Genomic DNA, 15,032 nt, shown 5'->3' on the forward strand with positions numbered 1-15,032 from the left:
CCTGAATCAGATCAGAATCACCTGGGAACTTACCAGAAATGCAGAGTCTCCCCTCCTCCCTCCTCCCTACTGAGCTCCCTGGCAGAGGGTGTGGGGGGCGGGAATGGGGCTTTAATGGCCCTGAGTTGAGTCCGAAGTGCGCTGGTGTGAACCGCTGCTCTAACCTAACTGAATCACCCATGTTACAGATGAGGAAACTGGGGCCCAAAGCCCGCTGCTCAGGATTTCAGTCCATAAGGACACTGGGTCTCGGCCCTGAAATGCCAGACTTCAGTCCTGTGCCCGGAGCGCTACGTGGCCATTTCTTCCTCGGTTTTTGTTTTGGTTTCCTTGATGTGGGTTGGGTTTTAAGGAGTGTTACTAAAGTTTTGGGTTCTCTTCGTTTTGNGCCAGCAGCCAGCCGCCCGCGGCGCCCCGTTACCTGCCTCGCGAGGTGCCTCCGCGCTTCCGCCAGCAAGAACAGAAGCAGCTACTAAAGAGAGGTCAGCCGTTGCCTGCGGGGGCTCTGACCAGTGCGAGCCCACCGCAGGGTGCCGGGCCCGCAGGGGTAAGCCCCCCTCCCCTCCCCGGAGCCGGAGCGCAGCAGCACCCCAGTACGCTCCAACCAGGTAAACACACACAGGACAAGGCACCCCCTTCCCCTGGGAGCGGCGCGCTGTCTCAGCGCCGCTGCCCACTCGCAGGACACACGGACTTCGGTCCACATTCACGATGGGCATGTCACGGAGTGAGCAGCCAGCCAGCTTCCTTTATGTTGGATTTTAAAGTGCAGCCCTGTTTTCGCCTACTTGTTTATACAATTTCTCCTATGTTTTCAGGTGGCACTAGCTCCGTCAGCTAGGTTTGGTTTGTTTCTCCCCAGAAGCTAAAGGTCTGTACGTGCATCCTTATAAGTCTGAGAGGGCAGGGCCCCTCCGTAACCCCTTCCTGCCCAGGCACTGGGCTGCCCGGGGTGTGCCCGCTCTGCAGGGAGCCCACCATGCCTTTTCGGGGCTCGGGCTTTCTAACTTGTTCAGACACTTGGAGCCAAAGCCACCAGACCTCAGGCTTGGCCCCCGCGGCGTCCAGGGTCCCGAGGCACCCGTTTCCGGCTGGCGTCCTTCAGGCAGCTGGACACCGGCTTTCTCTTGGCTCGGGGCGCAAGCCCCACTCAGTGGTTTGCTTTCCAGCCTTCAGGCTGCTGACAGCTCTCGTCCCCTCTTCTTGTCCCGCCTTCTTGACCTTACTGATGGGCTCAGACTTAGGGAGGCTTTTGGAAGAGAGCAAGGTCAGTGTGTGCAGTGGCCACATTTCTCATCATTTCCTTAAATCTTTCTGTTGCAAACGATTTAGCAGTTGGCACTGGGTCTAGCGTGAAAACCACGTGTGCTGATGGTGGTGACATTCGGGTCTGTCATGAGAGATGCAGGGAGGTTCTTGTGCGAGGTTGGGATTTAAAAGAAACAGGTCACAAGTTAACATTGTTTTCTTTCATGTGCTGCCTTTTAATACGGAGAATAATTCCAACATGGCTTAGAAGTATCTCTAGCATTATTTCTCAAAACTCTGACTCTGTGGTACATTGGAAACAAATCTTTTTAGACCGCTTTGCCATGTCTCCTCAAATAGCCTTGACCGACTCTCACCTGCTACATTCCCGGTAGAGGGGATGTAGGTCCGTGGTTGTCAGCAAAAAGCGAGGAAGAAAAGAAACTATCAAATGTAGTCATTGGCCAGGAAGGTAGTCCCGTCGACTTCGCTGCAAGCAGTTATAATCCAACACCGGTCCTCGCCAGCCGAAAGGTGGTCCTCGGGAAAATCTTCACACACACGGGGAACATGGGGCTGTCCCTACATAGCTGACGGTGCTTATTTTGAAAAACTGAAAAAGAAATGGAACGCCTGCTTCCTTCAGGGCTCACCCCGTTGTTACTAGACTCTGGCGGTGTTGCATCCGGGCACTCCCCAAATGCCAGTGGTGCGAGATGTCCCTAAGATCTCCTTAGAGAAGTCGGAAATGAAGGATTGTTTCAGGTTTGGACACTGGAAATAGTATTTTTTATTACAGTATTTGTCTCTGTAAATATCTTTCTCCAGAAGGCTTCTTCTAGTTTATTATGCTTAAAAAAATAAGAGAGTAAATCAGTCAGCATTTTCTGTAAAACATCTCAGAAAGTGGAATCAACTCTATTAATAAGATAAGAAATGACTGGTTTCCAGCTGCTGAACAGAAGTCTTCGTTTTAGGCCAGTTTCATCTCTTTCCCAGCAGTCGCTGGTGCCATGGCCATGTGAACCTTTCTGACCGGTTCGGGCGCCCTCGAGACCCGCCCTGCTTTCCGAGCTGCTGCGGCGCGGGGCCTGGCTTGCCCTCACGGCCCCGTCTAGTCCGCACCCCCCTCCTCATCTGCGTGGCGGCNCCTGCATGCACCGCCTCCTGTGCTGGCACGCTGTGCCCCTACGTTGTTTGCTGGCTACTTGTAGAGTCTCCCCTCTCTGTTAAATTGAAAGTACCCTCTAAAGAAGGCTTCTTGGGGCGCCTGGGGGGCTCAGTCCATCAAGTCTCCGACTTCAGCTCAAGTCACGATCTCACAGTTTGTGGGTTCAAGGCCCACATCAGGCTCTGTGCTGACAGCATGGAATTACTTGGGATTCTCTCTCTCTCTCTCTCTCTCTCTCTCTCTCTGCTCCTCCGATCATGCTCACTCGCTTGCACTCACTCTCTCTCTCAAAAGATATACACTTAAAAAAAATTCTCTTTTTAAAAAGAAAGCTTCTCACTTTCTTTCAGATGAAAAGAGCTCTGCCCAGGGGGAATGGCCCGGCAGCTGGCACTGGTCACACCCCCAGCTGGTACTTAATTCTCCCCTAAAACCAGAAGTCTGAAGCTCTCAGGACCTCTCACCGCTAAGGTCCTGTCCCTTTACGCTCTGACTCAAACACAGTTTCCAGAGAGCTGGCTTGATTCGTCAGTGGAGGCGCTGCTGGCACCACGCCCCGGGCTGTGCAGGCATTCGCACAGGGACTGCCGGTCAGGAGCCGAGTTGGCAGGCCCCGGGCCCAGTCAAGTTTCTAGACCTGTGACCTCCAGTATGATCTTGACCTAGTCGCTTTCACTGCCTGTTTGAGCCCTCACCTGTGACCTGGGGGGACCCCTACTTCATAGGACTCTTGAGGGCAAGTTACTTGCTCCATGCTCGCCAAAGGACCTCGTATACAGTAAGTGCTCCTGAAGTGCAGCAAGTATGTACCCATCTTTGAAATGCTATGATGGAGCAGCAATTGTATCTTAAACTCGCCAAATCTTTAAATGAGTAAATTCTGCAACAGCACAGTAAAGCTCTCTGGTCCTTCCGTGACCCGTGTACATTTTGAAATTTCAGCTGTCTTTCCTAGAGTTGAAGCATTCTATAAACTTTTCTTTTTCATGCTGCACATTACGCGCTGGATTCATATGCAGGTGAAATCCAGACGAGTGGCCACGTTTTCTTGTTGCAAAACTTTTCTAGATACTGCCTCAAGGAACAACTCCTGCACCTTTTATTTTAAGTAACACGTAGATTGTCATTGTGTTTCATTGTGGATGAGCAGCTTTCCGCTCTGTAGCCATACCTGCATGGAAATGAAAAATGCAGTTTCACTCATTATTCCATCCCTCCGACTGTAAGGTTAAGGTTAAACGTAAGAATGCTTGGTCAGGGAACTAAGATTGAGTTACCCGATCAGGGAGTGGGTGTGTGACTCATCCTTAAGACTTTAAGAGCAGGGGCGCCTGGGGGGCTCAGTCAGGTAAGTGTCCGACTTCAGCTCAGGTCATCATCTCACGGTTCATGGGTTCAAGCCCCACGTCGGGCTCTGTGCTGACAGCTCAGAGCCTGGAGCCTGTTTGGGATTCTGTGTCTCCCTCTCTCTCTGACCCTCCCCTGCTCACACTGTCTCTGTCCTCTGTCTCTCAGAAATAAGTAAAACATTAAAAAAAAAAAAAAAAGACTTTAAGAGCAGACCATTTCTCATAAAAAGAAAAGTGGAAAGGGGTTATTTGAGCCCAGCATACCAATTTTTGTTTTTTCCAGGGGTACCAGTATGTGGACTCTTTTTTTCGCCCAAAAGGTTTAGTGTGGGGGCACCTGGGTGGCTCAGTCAGTTAAGCGTCCAACTCTTAATCTCGGCTCAGGATATGATCTCACAGTTGTGGGATTGAGCCCCACGTCAGGCTCTGTGCTGACCATGCAGAGCCTGCTTGGGATTCTCTCTGNTTGGCAAAGATTAAAGAAAGTTATAAAATATCCCTGGAAGGAATTGGTGGACTTTGCATCGCCTTTATCAGGGCTCATAGGTTTAAAAAGCTAACATGGTGCAAACCTGCCAAAATTAATGAGCATCCTGGTCCCCTCCGGTGCGTGCGAGTGCTGGCCCTGTGCCTGCCTCCTCCGTGGGGAGGGGCCATCGCAGTCCTTGCTGGAGTAAGGGAGAGCGAGCGTCCGCTCCGGTCCACAGAAAGGATTTCCGGGGGCCAGTGAGCAGTGGGGGTGTAGAAGTGGGAGTGTGTTTAAAGAACTGAAAACTGAAGGCATACTTGTCTGGGCCCAGCGAGCACAGATGACTCTTCTGTACTGTTGTGTAAGGCAGCAGTGGTGTGCGGTGAGAGACCCAGCCTGACGGTGATGTTTTTATTCAGTCTTTTCCTTTATGTTCCATGTGCTTCTGAAAAGGGCATGTCAGTAGATCAGTCCGGCTCTTCTTAAGTTTCTTTATGAGTCACCTTGTAATTACATTAACCTGTCACACGGGTCCATATGGAGAAATTGCAATGCCAGTTTTTGCCATATTTTGACAAACCGATACACTAGCTTAATACTTTTTCACTTGTCTCTTTCCTTTTGTTCCTCGGTCAGAGCGTGCAGGCAGCAGTCCCACAAAGCCGCTGGTACGCCTCTGACGAGGGAGAGGCTAACCTTCCAGAGTGTCTTCTACATTAAGTCACTGGGCAAAACACGTATTGGTGCCTACTAGGTATGGGGAGGTCTGGGGAGATGGCGTGCCCAGTAGTAGATAACTGTGACTGAGGATGGCGGCCTGCCAAGGAAGGCTTTCTTTTCTTCTTTTTTCTTTTTTTAATTTTTTGTTTATTCTTGAGATTGAGAGAGACAGAGCATGAGCGGGAGAGGGGCACAGAGAGAGAGGAAGACACAGAATCCAAAGCAGGCTCCAGGCTCCGAGCTGTGAGCACAGAGCCCGACGCAGGGCTCGAACTCACAGACCACGGGATCATGACCTGAGCTGAAGTTGGATGCTCAACCCGACTGTGCCACCCAGGCACCCCAGGAAGGCTTTTTGATGCAGACGACATGAGCTGAGTGTCTGATTAGCCGGGAGAGGGAGAGGCAGGGCCTCTGTGGGGAATGAAGGCGGTTCCATGCTGCTGGGGGGCAGCAAGAGGAGATAGGGCTGGAGAGGTGGCTGTTAGGAAGTGTAGCAGTGAACTAGCACACAAACTTCCTGTGCCAACCGTGTCACATCTGATTCACATTCGAAGCTATCCCAGCACGTTGGTTTTGGAACTTGATAGGCTAATTCTGAAGTTCATCTAGAAGAGTAAAGGTACATAAATGGAACAGCCAAGAAATTCTTTTTTTTTTATTTTTTAGTGTTTTTATTTTATTTTATTTTTTGAGAAAGAGAGTGAGGGAGGGGCAGACAGAAAGGGACCGAGGATCTGAAGCGGGCTCGCCCAACGCAGGGCTTGAACTCACAAACCATGAGATCACGACCTGAGCCGAAGTTGGACGCTTAACCGACTGAGCCACCCAAGCGCCTCCAAGAAAATTTTAAAAAGAATAACGAGCCATCCAATAGAGCGAATGATCCCCTAGTAATTAATTACAGCTGTGTGTTACTGGGGCCACAATAAACAAAGAAACTGAGGAAATGCAGTGGAGAGACTGGGGAAGACACGTGCATGGACACTGACGTGGCCCTGCAAACTCCTGGAGAACGGCCGCCCCGGTCGGCAGAGTGATAGGAAACCTCACGCAAAACAAACGTGAAAACTGTCGGAAGCGACACAGGAGAACATTTCCGAATCATGGCCTGAAGTTTTCTCTTAAGCAAGAAGCCGTGCAAAGAAAGGCCGACAAAGTTGTGTATAAAAGTGACAGATTTTTGTACGAGCCCATAAATAAAACCTGAGAGGAAATCCCAAGCATTCCCGTAAACCAGCAAGGAAAACACCCGTTCGGTAGGAGAGTGGGCAGCGATTGTTAGCAGGCAGATCATAAAGCGACCTCAAGTGAGCCCTGAGCCCGGAAAGATGAGGTTATTTGTGGCCAGGGAAACGTAAAGGAAGATGAAAACCGCAGCGGCCTACCATTCCTCACGTACCGAATTGCCAAGACTTGAACATCCATTGTGGTAACGGTGGCACTGGTGACCAAGTGCGGGCCATTTGCTAGGTCCGAGCGTGTGGCACACATTCACTTGTTTGGTCTCCGCAGCAAGACTCCGGAACCACTGCGCCCGGCCGGTGAAACGTGGGAAGGGGCTGCGGCCACTTGCTGCAGGCGGGAGTGGAAACTCGCGCAGCCCCTAGGGAGGGCAGTTTGGTAGAAATGATAAGCATTTTAGGCGGGCCTGTGTCCCCACCCAGCTGTTCTCACCAGGAGCCCAGCTGTTCGCCAGCCCTGCCTGGTGGTTGTCGGTCGTCCCCTGCCCGGCGGCCTGAGCCGGTGGTCGCTGAGTGGAGACTGTCAAGAGGTGCTGTGGACAAAACTCTTCGGAACAGTTACAAGTGTAGGGAACATTATGAACCTTCCAGAGGCAGACGCCATGCTGTGTCACGTGGAGATAAAGAATGACCTGTGCTTGAGAACCAGCTGAACTTTTGCCCGTCTCCGGCCCTCCGTCGCGTGCAGTTTACACAGAGATACAAGCTGTGGGGGACGGGGACGGGCTCCTGCAGAATGAGACAGAGAGGCCAGCATTCCTCAGCCTTGGCTCCAGGCTCCCTATTTAACAGGCATTTGTCCTGAAATAAAACACTGACCTTCTAAAAAAAATAATGTGGGGGGGGGATGGATTTTTTTAATACATGTATTATTTGGAGGGGAGCTCATTTAGCCAATTGGCAAAAGTTGTAACTGCTAAGATAAGTGGTAGTAGATGAATGTAGTGATTCACACCATCTAGGTTCCAGAAAAATGTCATTTTGTCATGTGATTTTCTAGGCAGACCATTTTTTTGCAAGTCTGCCACATAACTGTAGCTCGAGAGCTTGAGAGCTTTTATTCTTAAAGGAAAAAAAACCTCTTTTTCATTGTGCTAAAGGCAGCACAATGTATTGTTTTGGTGGCTGCTTCGTACATTTGTAAACAGAGGCTTTGATTAATATGCAGTACAGTAGTGTTTGCTACTTAGATCTTTTTTAGATAGAGGCAGGAAGGTAATTAAGAAGTTGGACACTTGCCAGTTTACATATGGGGCTCGTTTAGAATATTCTTGCCAGTGTTGGTATGCCAGTGTTTCAGGGTTGTTTGGAGAGCGCGGTAAGGAAGAGGGACGCACAGCAAAGGCAGTATGGCCGAGCAGCAGGATTCCATGCAGCCGGCGGGCGCTGCGCCTCCTCCTCCTGGCTGGCTTTCAAAACAACGGAAGAGGGGCCGTGCTCCCTGCAGCAGGTCCTGAAGTGCAAACGTTGGTGACAATCGAAAAGAATGTAAAGAGGAAGGAAGATCGGTTTAGTGTCAGCTGCAATTAGATAATCAGAGCGTTCAAATCCCCTGGTGGGTGCCTCCCCCCGCGTGGAAGGGGATGAGTCTGATCCCTCCCGGAGCGGAAAGGGCATTGCCGGCTTNCTTCGCAGAAAACACAGGCCCAAAAGCTGACGTGTGGACACTTGGACTGCTGTTTCCAGCAAACCTTTTACTCCGTTCTGCATTTCACAATTCCTGGTGTTTGTGGAAGTGACAGAGGACATGTTTAGAGTGTGTCCCGAGATGGAATTGTCAGCTCAGGGTGCTTTCTCTGCCAGATTCTGGCCCACGGTAAAGGCTTGGGGGGGGGGGGGGCGCCTCTGGTTTCGAAAAGCTGAGAACCATTGTTAGGACGAGTGGCAGGGAGTGTGTGTTCTCGGTCTGCGTTAGGAAACATTTTCAGCTGCGGAAAGCGTTCGGAAGTACTTCCCTTAACGTATGGTTTACTATTTGATCATTTCAGCCCTGGGGACTTTGGAGACGAAGAACGAGCACCGCGCTGTTTGTCAGTGTGTCAGTGCTAGTACTGACTAAGCGCTCTGCTCGTTGCCGAGTGCATCTGGTCCACACTTCCCTACCTGATGAATCTGATACCGCATTAAAACGTTGCCTACTCTAGCTTCTGGAAGCTCTTTGTTAAATACTTGAAAATTTTATATTTATATGGTAACATTTTGGAATTTTTTTTAAAAGGAAGCTTTTCTCTTTAAATCATGCTATTGTGTAATCCGTTTTAATTTAACCACTTAAGGCAGTTACGTTACTTAGATTTTTATAGAGACATGTATTTTTAGAATGTTAACAGCAGAAGAAAAGAGATTTTAACGTGATAGACAAACTTCGTTAGATTTTTCTTTTTCTGGCTTCTTTTAGGGAGAATTATTTTGATAGAATGGTAGAGTGGAAGGGGCACTAGTTGCGGGTTTCAGTTCAGCCCTTACGTTTCCAAGTTTGACCTCCCTGAGCCTGTTTCCCCATCTCTAAAACGGACTGTTGAGCGTCCATTAGTTCCGTGAGGGGAGGGGGATACTTGGAATTTCAAAGTGCCGTGTGCTGTCTGACGGCCGTGACACCTGCTTTTGTACACTCAGGCTTGTGGTCACAGGCACGTTAGCCCCCCAGAGCCCCTGGGCGACGACCTGTAAGAGAATCCAGTCTCCGTTCGCTCCAGAGCTCTCAGTTATTCCCCGGTCCGGCTCCTACAAGTCAGTCACTTCACACGCTCTTTTTCACACAGTTCTCTCTGTGAACTTGGGTTTCTGAAAAGCATGTCATTCAAATATTGTTGACGTCATAAAGTTTTCTCCGGAAGAATGGTGTGCCTTCAACATAAAGAGAATAATGGCTTTTTTACATTTTCATTTTTGGAATAAATTCTCTTACAAAATATGTCGTGCGGGCACCTGGGTGGCTCAGTCGGTTGAGCGTCCGACTCTGGATTTGGGCTCAGGGTCGTGGGATGGGGCCCCGTGTAGGGCTCCACGCTGAGCACAGAACCAGCTTGAGAGCATTCTCTCTCTCTCTCTCTCTCTCTCTGTCTCTCTCTCCCCCCCCGCTGTGCACACACATGCTCTCTCTCTGTGTCTCCAAAAAACGAAAAGAAAGAGTGTGTGACGGTGGTGGCAGCGGTGCTGGAGGTGTCAGTGCTAGTGGTGAAGGTGGTGGTGACAGCGAGGACGGGGGGCGGGGGGGGCACAGACCCCCGGGAACAGAGCTGCTCACACTGTGCTCCTCAGAGACCCGCAGAAGACTTCGGAGGCGTCTGAGTGGGGAGGGGGTTCGGCCTCAGTTCCCGGGGGCTCGGGGTGTCACTCTGCCGTGTGCTGGTTACGCTGTGTGTGTTTGGGTGCTGATGCCGCCGTCAGCACTGCGCGAAGAAGGCCGTGGCGAGCACTGTTTGCAAAACACCTTGAGTCTAGATTCGAAAACTGTTACCATTGCATTAAAATCATAACTTTTTGCTTTTTAGTTTTTGAGACTTTTCAGGCTTTTAAACACGTTTTTATGTTTGAAACATAATGGTTTTATGTTCAAACCATTGTTTTTTTTTAATATTGAAGTAATAGGATGTAGGGATTCTCCTTGTAAAACTTCTTGAGCAGGAAAAAAAAAATGACAAAACAAGATATGAGCAGAATAAGGAAAAGTAAAGCAAGCAACGGAGCCTGGGTGTCCTGCGCCCGCCTCTGTCACGGCACGAGACCTTTTTCTGAAGACACTAGGTCCACTCATCTGACAAGTCCCCATAAGGCTGTCTGGTGGGCCTGTGAAGCGGGCGTAGGCAGCTGGATGGGAGCGTGTCAGGGAACGATGGCTGAGGACGCCGTGACGGGGGTGGCGTGGGGACATGGTATGGGGCCTGCCCTGCGCAGAGAGGCGTTTGAGAGAACGCTCTGGGGATGGGACACCTGGGTGGCTCAGTTGGTTAAGTGTCCCAACTTTGGCTCAGGTCACCATCTCACGGTTTGAGTTCAAGCCCCACCCGGGCTCTGTGCTGACAGCTCCCAGCCTGGACCTGCTTTAGATTCTGCGGCTCCCTTTCTCCCCTGCTCACACTGTGTCTCTGTCTCTCTCAAAAATTTAAAAAAAAAAAAAAATTTTTTTTTTTTTACACAAGAACGCTCCCGGGGCACTGAGAATGTACCAGAACCGGGAGCACCAAGGAAATAGGGCCAAAATTCAGAAGTGTAGCACCACAGTGTAGAGGAATTGTTATCCTTCATCCCAAACGTCTTGGTTTTTATGTATTTAAATAGTGCCACAAAAGTACTTTTCTTAGGTAACTGCTTATGTTAATTTGAAGGTCTGAAAGTTTACAGTGAAAATCATCATAATGATTGTTCCTTTCTGGGTTTTTTTCCCTTATCTACTGTTTTCATTACAACTAAAAATGTTTAAGTAGAAAGCATTTTGAGAGGCACCTGGGTGGCTCAGTTGGTTGAGTATCCAACTTCAGCTCAGGTCATGATCTTGTGGTTCGGGAGTTGGAGCCCCGCGTTGGGCTCTGTGCTGACAGCTCAGAGCCTGGAGCTGCTTCTGATTTTGTGTCTGCCCCTCCTCTGCACGTGCTCTCTCGCTCTCTCTCTCTCTCTCTGTCTCAAAAATCAACATTAAAAAAAAAGAAACTGTTTAGCAGCTTACATAGGAAGTAATAACACCATTGATAAATGAGTAGCGTGTTAACTTGTTAGCCTCGTTTTCAGCCCCTCCAAAGAGCTGCGCCCGTGAAGGCCACCAGCCTTTGCCATGTCGAGGACAAGGACCCTCGCTGCAAAGTGGCTGCAGGCATTTCCGGGCAGCACTGAGGACCGAGCAGGCCATGGCCTTTGTCTCCTCCGTGCGGGAGCACAGGTGCACGCCGTTCTCCGAAATGCTCTTAAAAGTCGCTTCTCCGACACATTTCTTCATCTGCTTTCATCTCTCCCATCCTCGTACTGTCTCCCCCGGCCTTCTCGCTCTTCTCTGCCCCTCCCCGCTGCTCACTCTAGTTCCAGAGCGCTCCCTCCGCACGTGTCTGAGTCACGAGCGCTTGCCTCCCAGCGCGCACCACTCGCGGACACGTTCTGGCTCCTGAGGAAAGGGGTCCTGCTCGTGGATGGCGCCGAGGTCTCTCGGTGCCTGTTAGACACAGAGACACGGCCGCCGCTGGGCTCGGAGGAGGCTGACGGGCACGGAGAGGGGACGGGAGTGGCAGTGATGGCCTGTTACGGGGCCAGATGAAGCACCTGCAGCGGTGCCCCAGTCCACGCGGATGCGGAGGGGACAGAGGCGTGTCCCATGCTGCTGAGCTGGACCACGCACATCTGAGCTTCTTGCGGATTTCTCCCAGGACTTTGGGGGCGGGCCTGCCTGGCATCTCGCAAGCACCCCAGACTCCCAGGCTGAGTCTGCCCCCACCATCCCCCTCCCTCCTCCCCGCTGCTCAGAGCTGCTCTTACTCCAGTGCGCCCGAGCTCAGCGCCCAAACCCCCGACCTGGACTTCATGCTCGAATCCTCCTCTCCCGCTCCCCGCACGTGCGCTCTTTGGCGAGGTCCTCTTAACTCTGCCCGCGAGCTACCACTCCATCTCCCCGGCTCCCGCGGCAGGGCCTCCGGGTAGTGTCGTCACCATCTTAGCCTCAACCACGGCAGCCAGAGTGGAGGATGGGGGGCAATTAGCACTTGTTTGTTGTTGTGTAATACGACAGGTAAGGAGGAAATCCCAGTGTTCTAATTCTGAAGTGTGCTCTACAGCCTGATGCGTGTCTGCCTCCTGTACTGACGACCCAGGCCTGGGTGCCAGGTCCCACGGTGGCCGGCGCCTTCTCCCGGGGTGCTGGGGGGGGGCCTCACCCGCCGGAAAGGCCTGTCTGAAGGCCGGGGTCCTTCCTTCCGGCACTCCGTACTTTGCACCAGGTCAGCTCGTGTGTGCCCACTGAGGCTTTCACAGCCCCGCCGGCCCCTGGGGAAACGGGGGCCCAAGGCCACCATCTCCGGTGCCGTCCGGATTCCCGGCCCCTCCTGCCCACTCACCGGCACTCGGAGACTCGGGTACCTTTGATAAGAGGCTGAGTGTTCCCAGCTTGCTGATGGGCAGAAAATGAGAACTTCTGTTTATGGTTGACAGAAAGGGTCCAAGAGGAGCGCTTTCCTAACCTTCGCTCTGTGGATTCACGTCGCCGTCCCACACGTGCCTCGTTTCCCACACGTCCTCGTCTGTAGTTTTGTTGGAGCAGCATTTGGAAGAAGAGCGCAGACATCATGGCCCTTAAAGAGCTCCTGGCTGCACAGATGTTCTCTTATTCAGCCGCAGTGTAACAACAAATCTAGGACATTTAACTTGGGTATAATGCCATTATCTAGGGTATCTGAATTTAATACATTTAAATTTTACCAGTTGCCCCAGTAATGCCTTTTATATAAAGCAGTGGAATTCTGTGTATTTTCTTAAGTGTTATATTTTTAGTAATCTCTATGCCCAGTGTGGGGCTTGAACTCACAACCCCAAGATGAGAATCTCATGCCCCACCAACTGAGCCAACCTGGCACCCCGTCTGTGTTTGTTGATGCCCATTTCCACAAATGAAAAGTAAAATGATAGGATCCACCACTTCAAAATTGTTTTTGATAGTAAAATAATAGCTCAGTAANGCAAGCTGGGGAGAGGGGAAGGGAGGAAGGGCGAGACAGACAGAGAAAGAGAAAAAGAAAGACTAAGAATCTCAAGCAGGTTCCATGCTCTACATGGAAGTTGGACCCTCAGGGTGCCTGGGTGGCTCAGTCGGTTAAGCATCCGACTTGATTTTGGCTCAGGTCATTATCTTACAGTTCGTGAGATCAAGCCCCACATCAGGCTCTGCACTGACAGTGTGGAGCCTGCTTGGGGTTCTCCCACCATCACCCCCCAAAATAAATAAATAAACTTTTTAAATGAAATTTTTAAAAAAGAGTCGGATGCTTAACTGACTGAGCCACCCAGGCACCCCTATTTTTTTTTAATTTATTTACTTTTGCATTCATAACTTTCAGGGAAAAACCTAGAACCTGCCTTTCGAAAGAGAGCTTTTAAGTGCTAGAATAACACAAGAATACCTTCTGTTTATTCTTATCTACTTTTTATGTACTGTCTGTCTCCATGTGCTGCCACTGGATTAATTTTTGGAGCCCCTAGTTTATTCTGATAAACTTGTTGAAGAACCAGAAGCAAGAAGCGGAAGGGCAGCTGAACTTGGGAGGGAGGAGGAGGAGCAGCGAGCCCAGTGATGGCAGGCCAGGCGTTAAATGTCCGCAGCTGCAGCCCAGGCCGACATGGGGACGGGAGGCGTGCCAGGCCACGAGGTGCCCCGGAGCCCGCAGCTTCTCCGGGACCCCGGGGGAGGCATACGCTGCCCAGCGGTGTACTTTAAGTAGAACGCTGTTGCTGCAGATGAGCTTCTAGGGCTCTAGGGCCCGTCTTCGAAGGAAACCGTTTCTGTGGTAGATTTCTCATGTGAGTTACAACTTTTTGTAAATGTGAACTTGAGCTAAACTTTTTCACTGCCAATTAGAATCTTGTCAGATGCTCTCCTGAGCACGCGAGGGAAAAAACAGGCCGTCCTTGCGCGGGCAGAGTTTACAGCCTAGAAGGAGAGACAGGCTGTCACACGACAGATAACGCACACCGAGATGTGCGCTCCGTGTGAGAAGGAGCCTGTCCGGCTGGTTCGGCGCCATGTCCCAGCGTGACGCACGTGGGAGGCGCTCCGGGGTACTTCCCACCTAATTCAGGGCTTGGCAAGCCGTGGCCTGCAGGCCAAATGCAGCCTGCCACCTGCTTTTGTAAATAAAGTTTTGTTGGGACCCAGCCACACTCCACTTACGTATTACCCCCGGCGGCTTTCGCACCACAGTGACCCAGCAGAGAGCTTGTTGCAGAAACCCTATGGCTCGCAAAGCCTAAAATATTTACTCTCTGGCCCTTCACAGAAAGCGTTTGCCAGCCCCTGGTCTACGTGAATGAAAAGGACAGACTGTTAAGCTGACTGTGTCCGAGGGCCCCGGTGGCAGGGAGAAAGCCGCTCAGCTGAAATGTCCGCAAAGCTGGGATAGGCGAGGAGGGTAGGCATGGAGCCCGGGTCGGGGACAGCTTCATGAGGCCCTATCGGTGGGCAGCAGAGTGCGGCCGGTGCCTCGAGGACCTGGCTTGAGCACAGAGCAGGGGAAGGGATGGTGTGAACTGGGCTCCCATGAGAGCACCAAGCTGAGTGGGTGCTAACAGACTTCAGTCTTTATGTTAGGAGCCCTTTGAAGGGTTGCGGCACGTGTTCGCGAGGTGCTGGGGGGCCGCCCGGAAAGCACACGTGGCGTAGCAGGGCGGCTTCGCGGGGCTGCTGGGGGCTGTGACCATGACCCAGCCGAGAGATGGGGAGCTTGGCCGAGGGACGTCCACAGGGAGGTTTTGTTTCTCTCTTTTTTCTTCTTTAAGTTTTAATTTATTTATTCATTTTATGTCATCTCTGTACCCAACGTGGGGCTCGAACTCACAACCCTGAGATCATTTTTAAATGGAACTTTCTAGAGATACTCCCACGTAAGCTCACAGGCAAGACTCGCTCCGGCCCCTCTCTTGTAGAAGTGACTTTCCTTCCTACCAAGACCTCGCTGCTCTGCCTTCTGGAGCTCTCCACCCCCCACCCTGCCCGGGGCGGAGGGAGCGCCAGCGGGACCTGTATCATCGCGGCGACCGTTTCTTCCAAAGATGGGCGCACTTGTTCCCCCGGCACCCCTGGTACCCCGGGTGCGCCGCGGTGCGATTATGGCTTTTTTACCCTGATGACCGGGGGGGGG

The 15,032-nt window shown here is 51.4% G+C and overlaps 1 protein-coding gene across 1 annotated transcript in view; it reads left to right on the plus strand.

Moving 5' to 3' along the window:
• The first annotated feature begins 394 nt into the window (after positions 1–394).
• The window catches only part of TNRC6C (trinucleotide repeat containing adaptor 6C), a 69,227-nt gene continuing 54,589 nt past the window's right edge, over positions 395–15,032 (plus strand). The window contains 1 exon segment of the mRNA XM_077756269.1: positions 395–608. The gene's annotated coding sequence lies outside the window, so the exon portion shown is untranslated.

The sequence above is a fragment of the Crocuta crocuta genome, unplaced genomic scaffold (genome assembly GCF_008692635.1).
Source record: "Crocuta crocuta isolate KB4526 unplaced genomic scaffold, BGI_CrCroc_1.0 scaffold50, whole genome shotgun sequence".
NCBI lineage: Eukaryota > Metazoa > Chordata > Mammalia > Carnivora > Hyaenidae > Crocuta > Crocuta crocuta.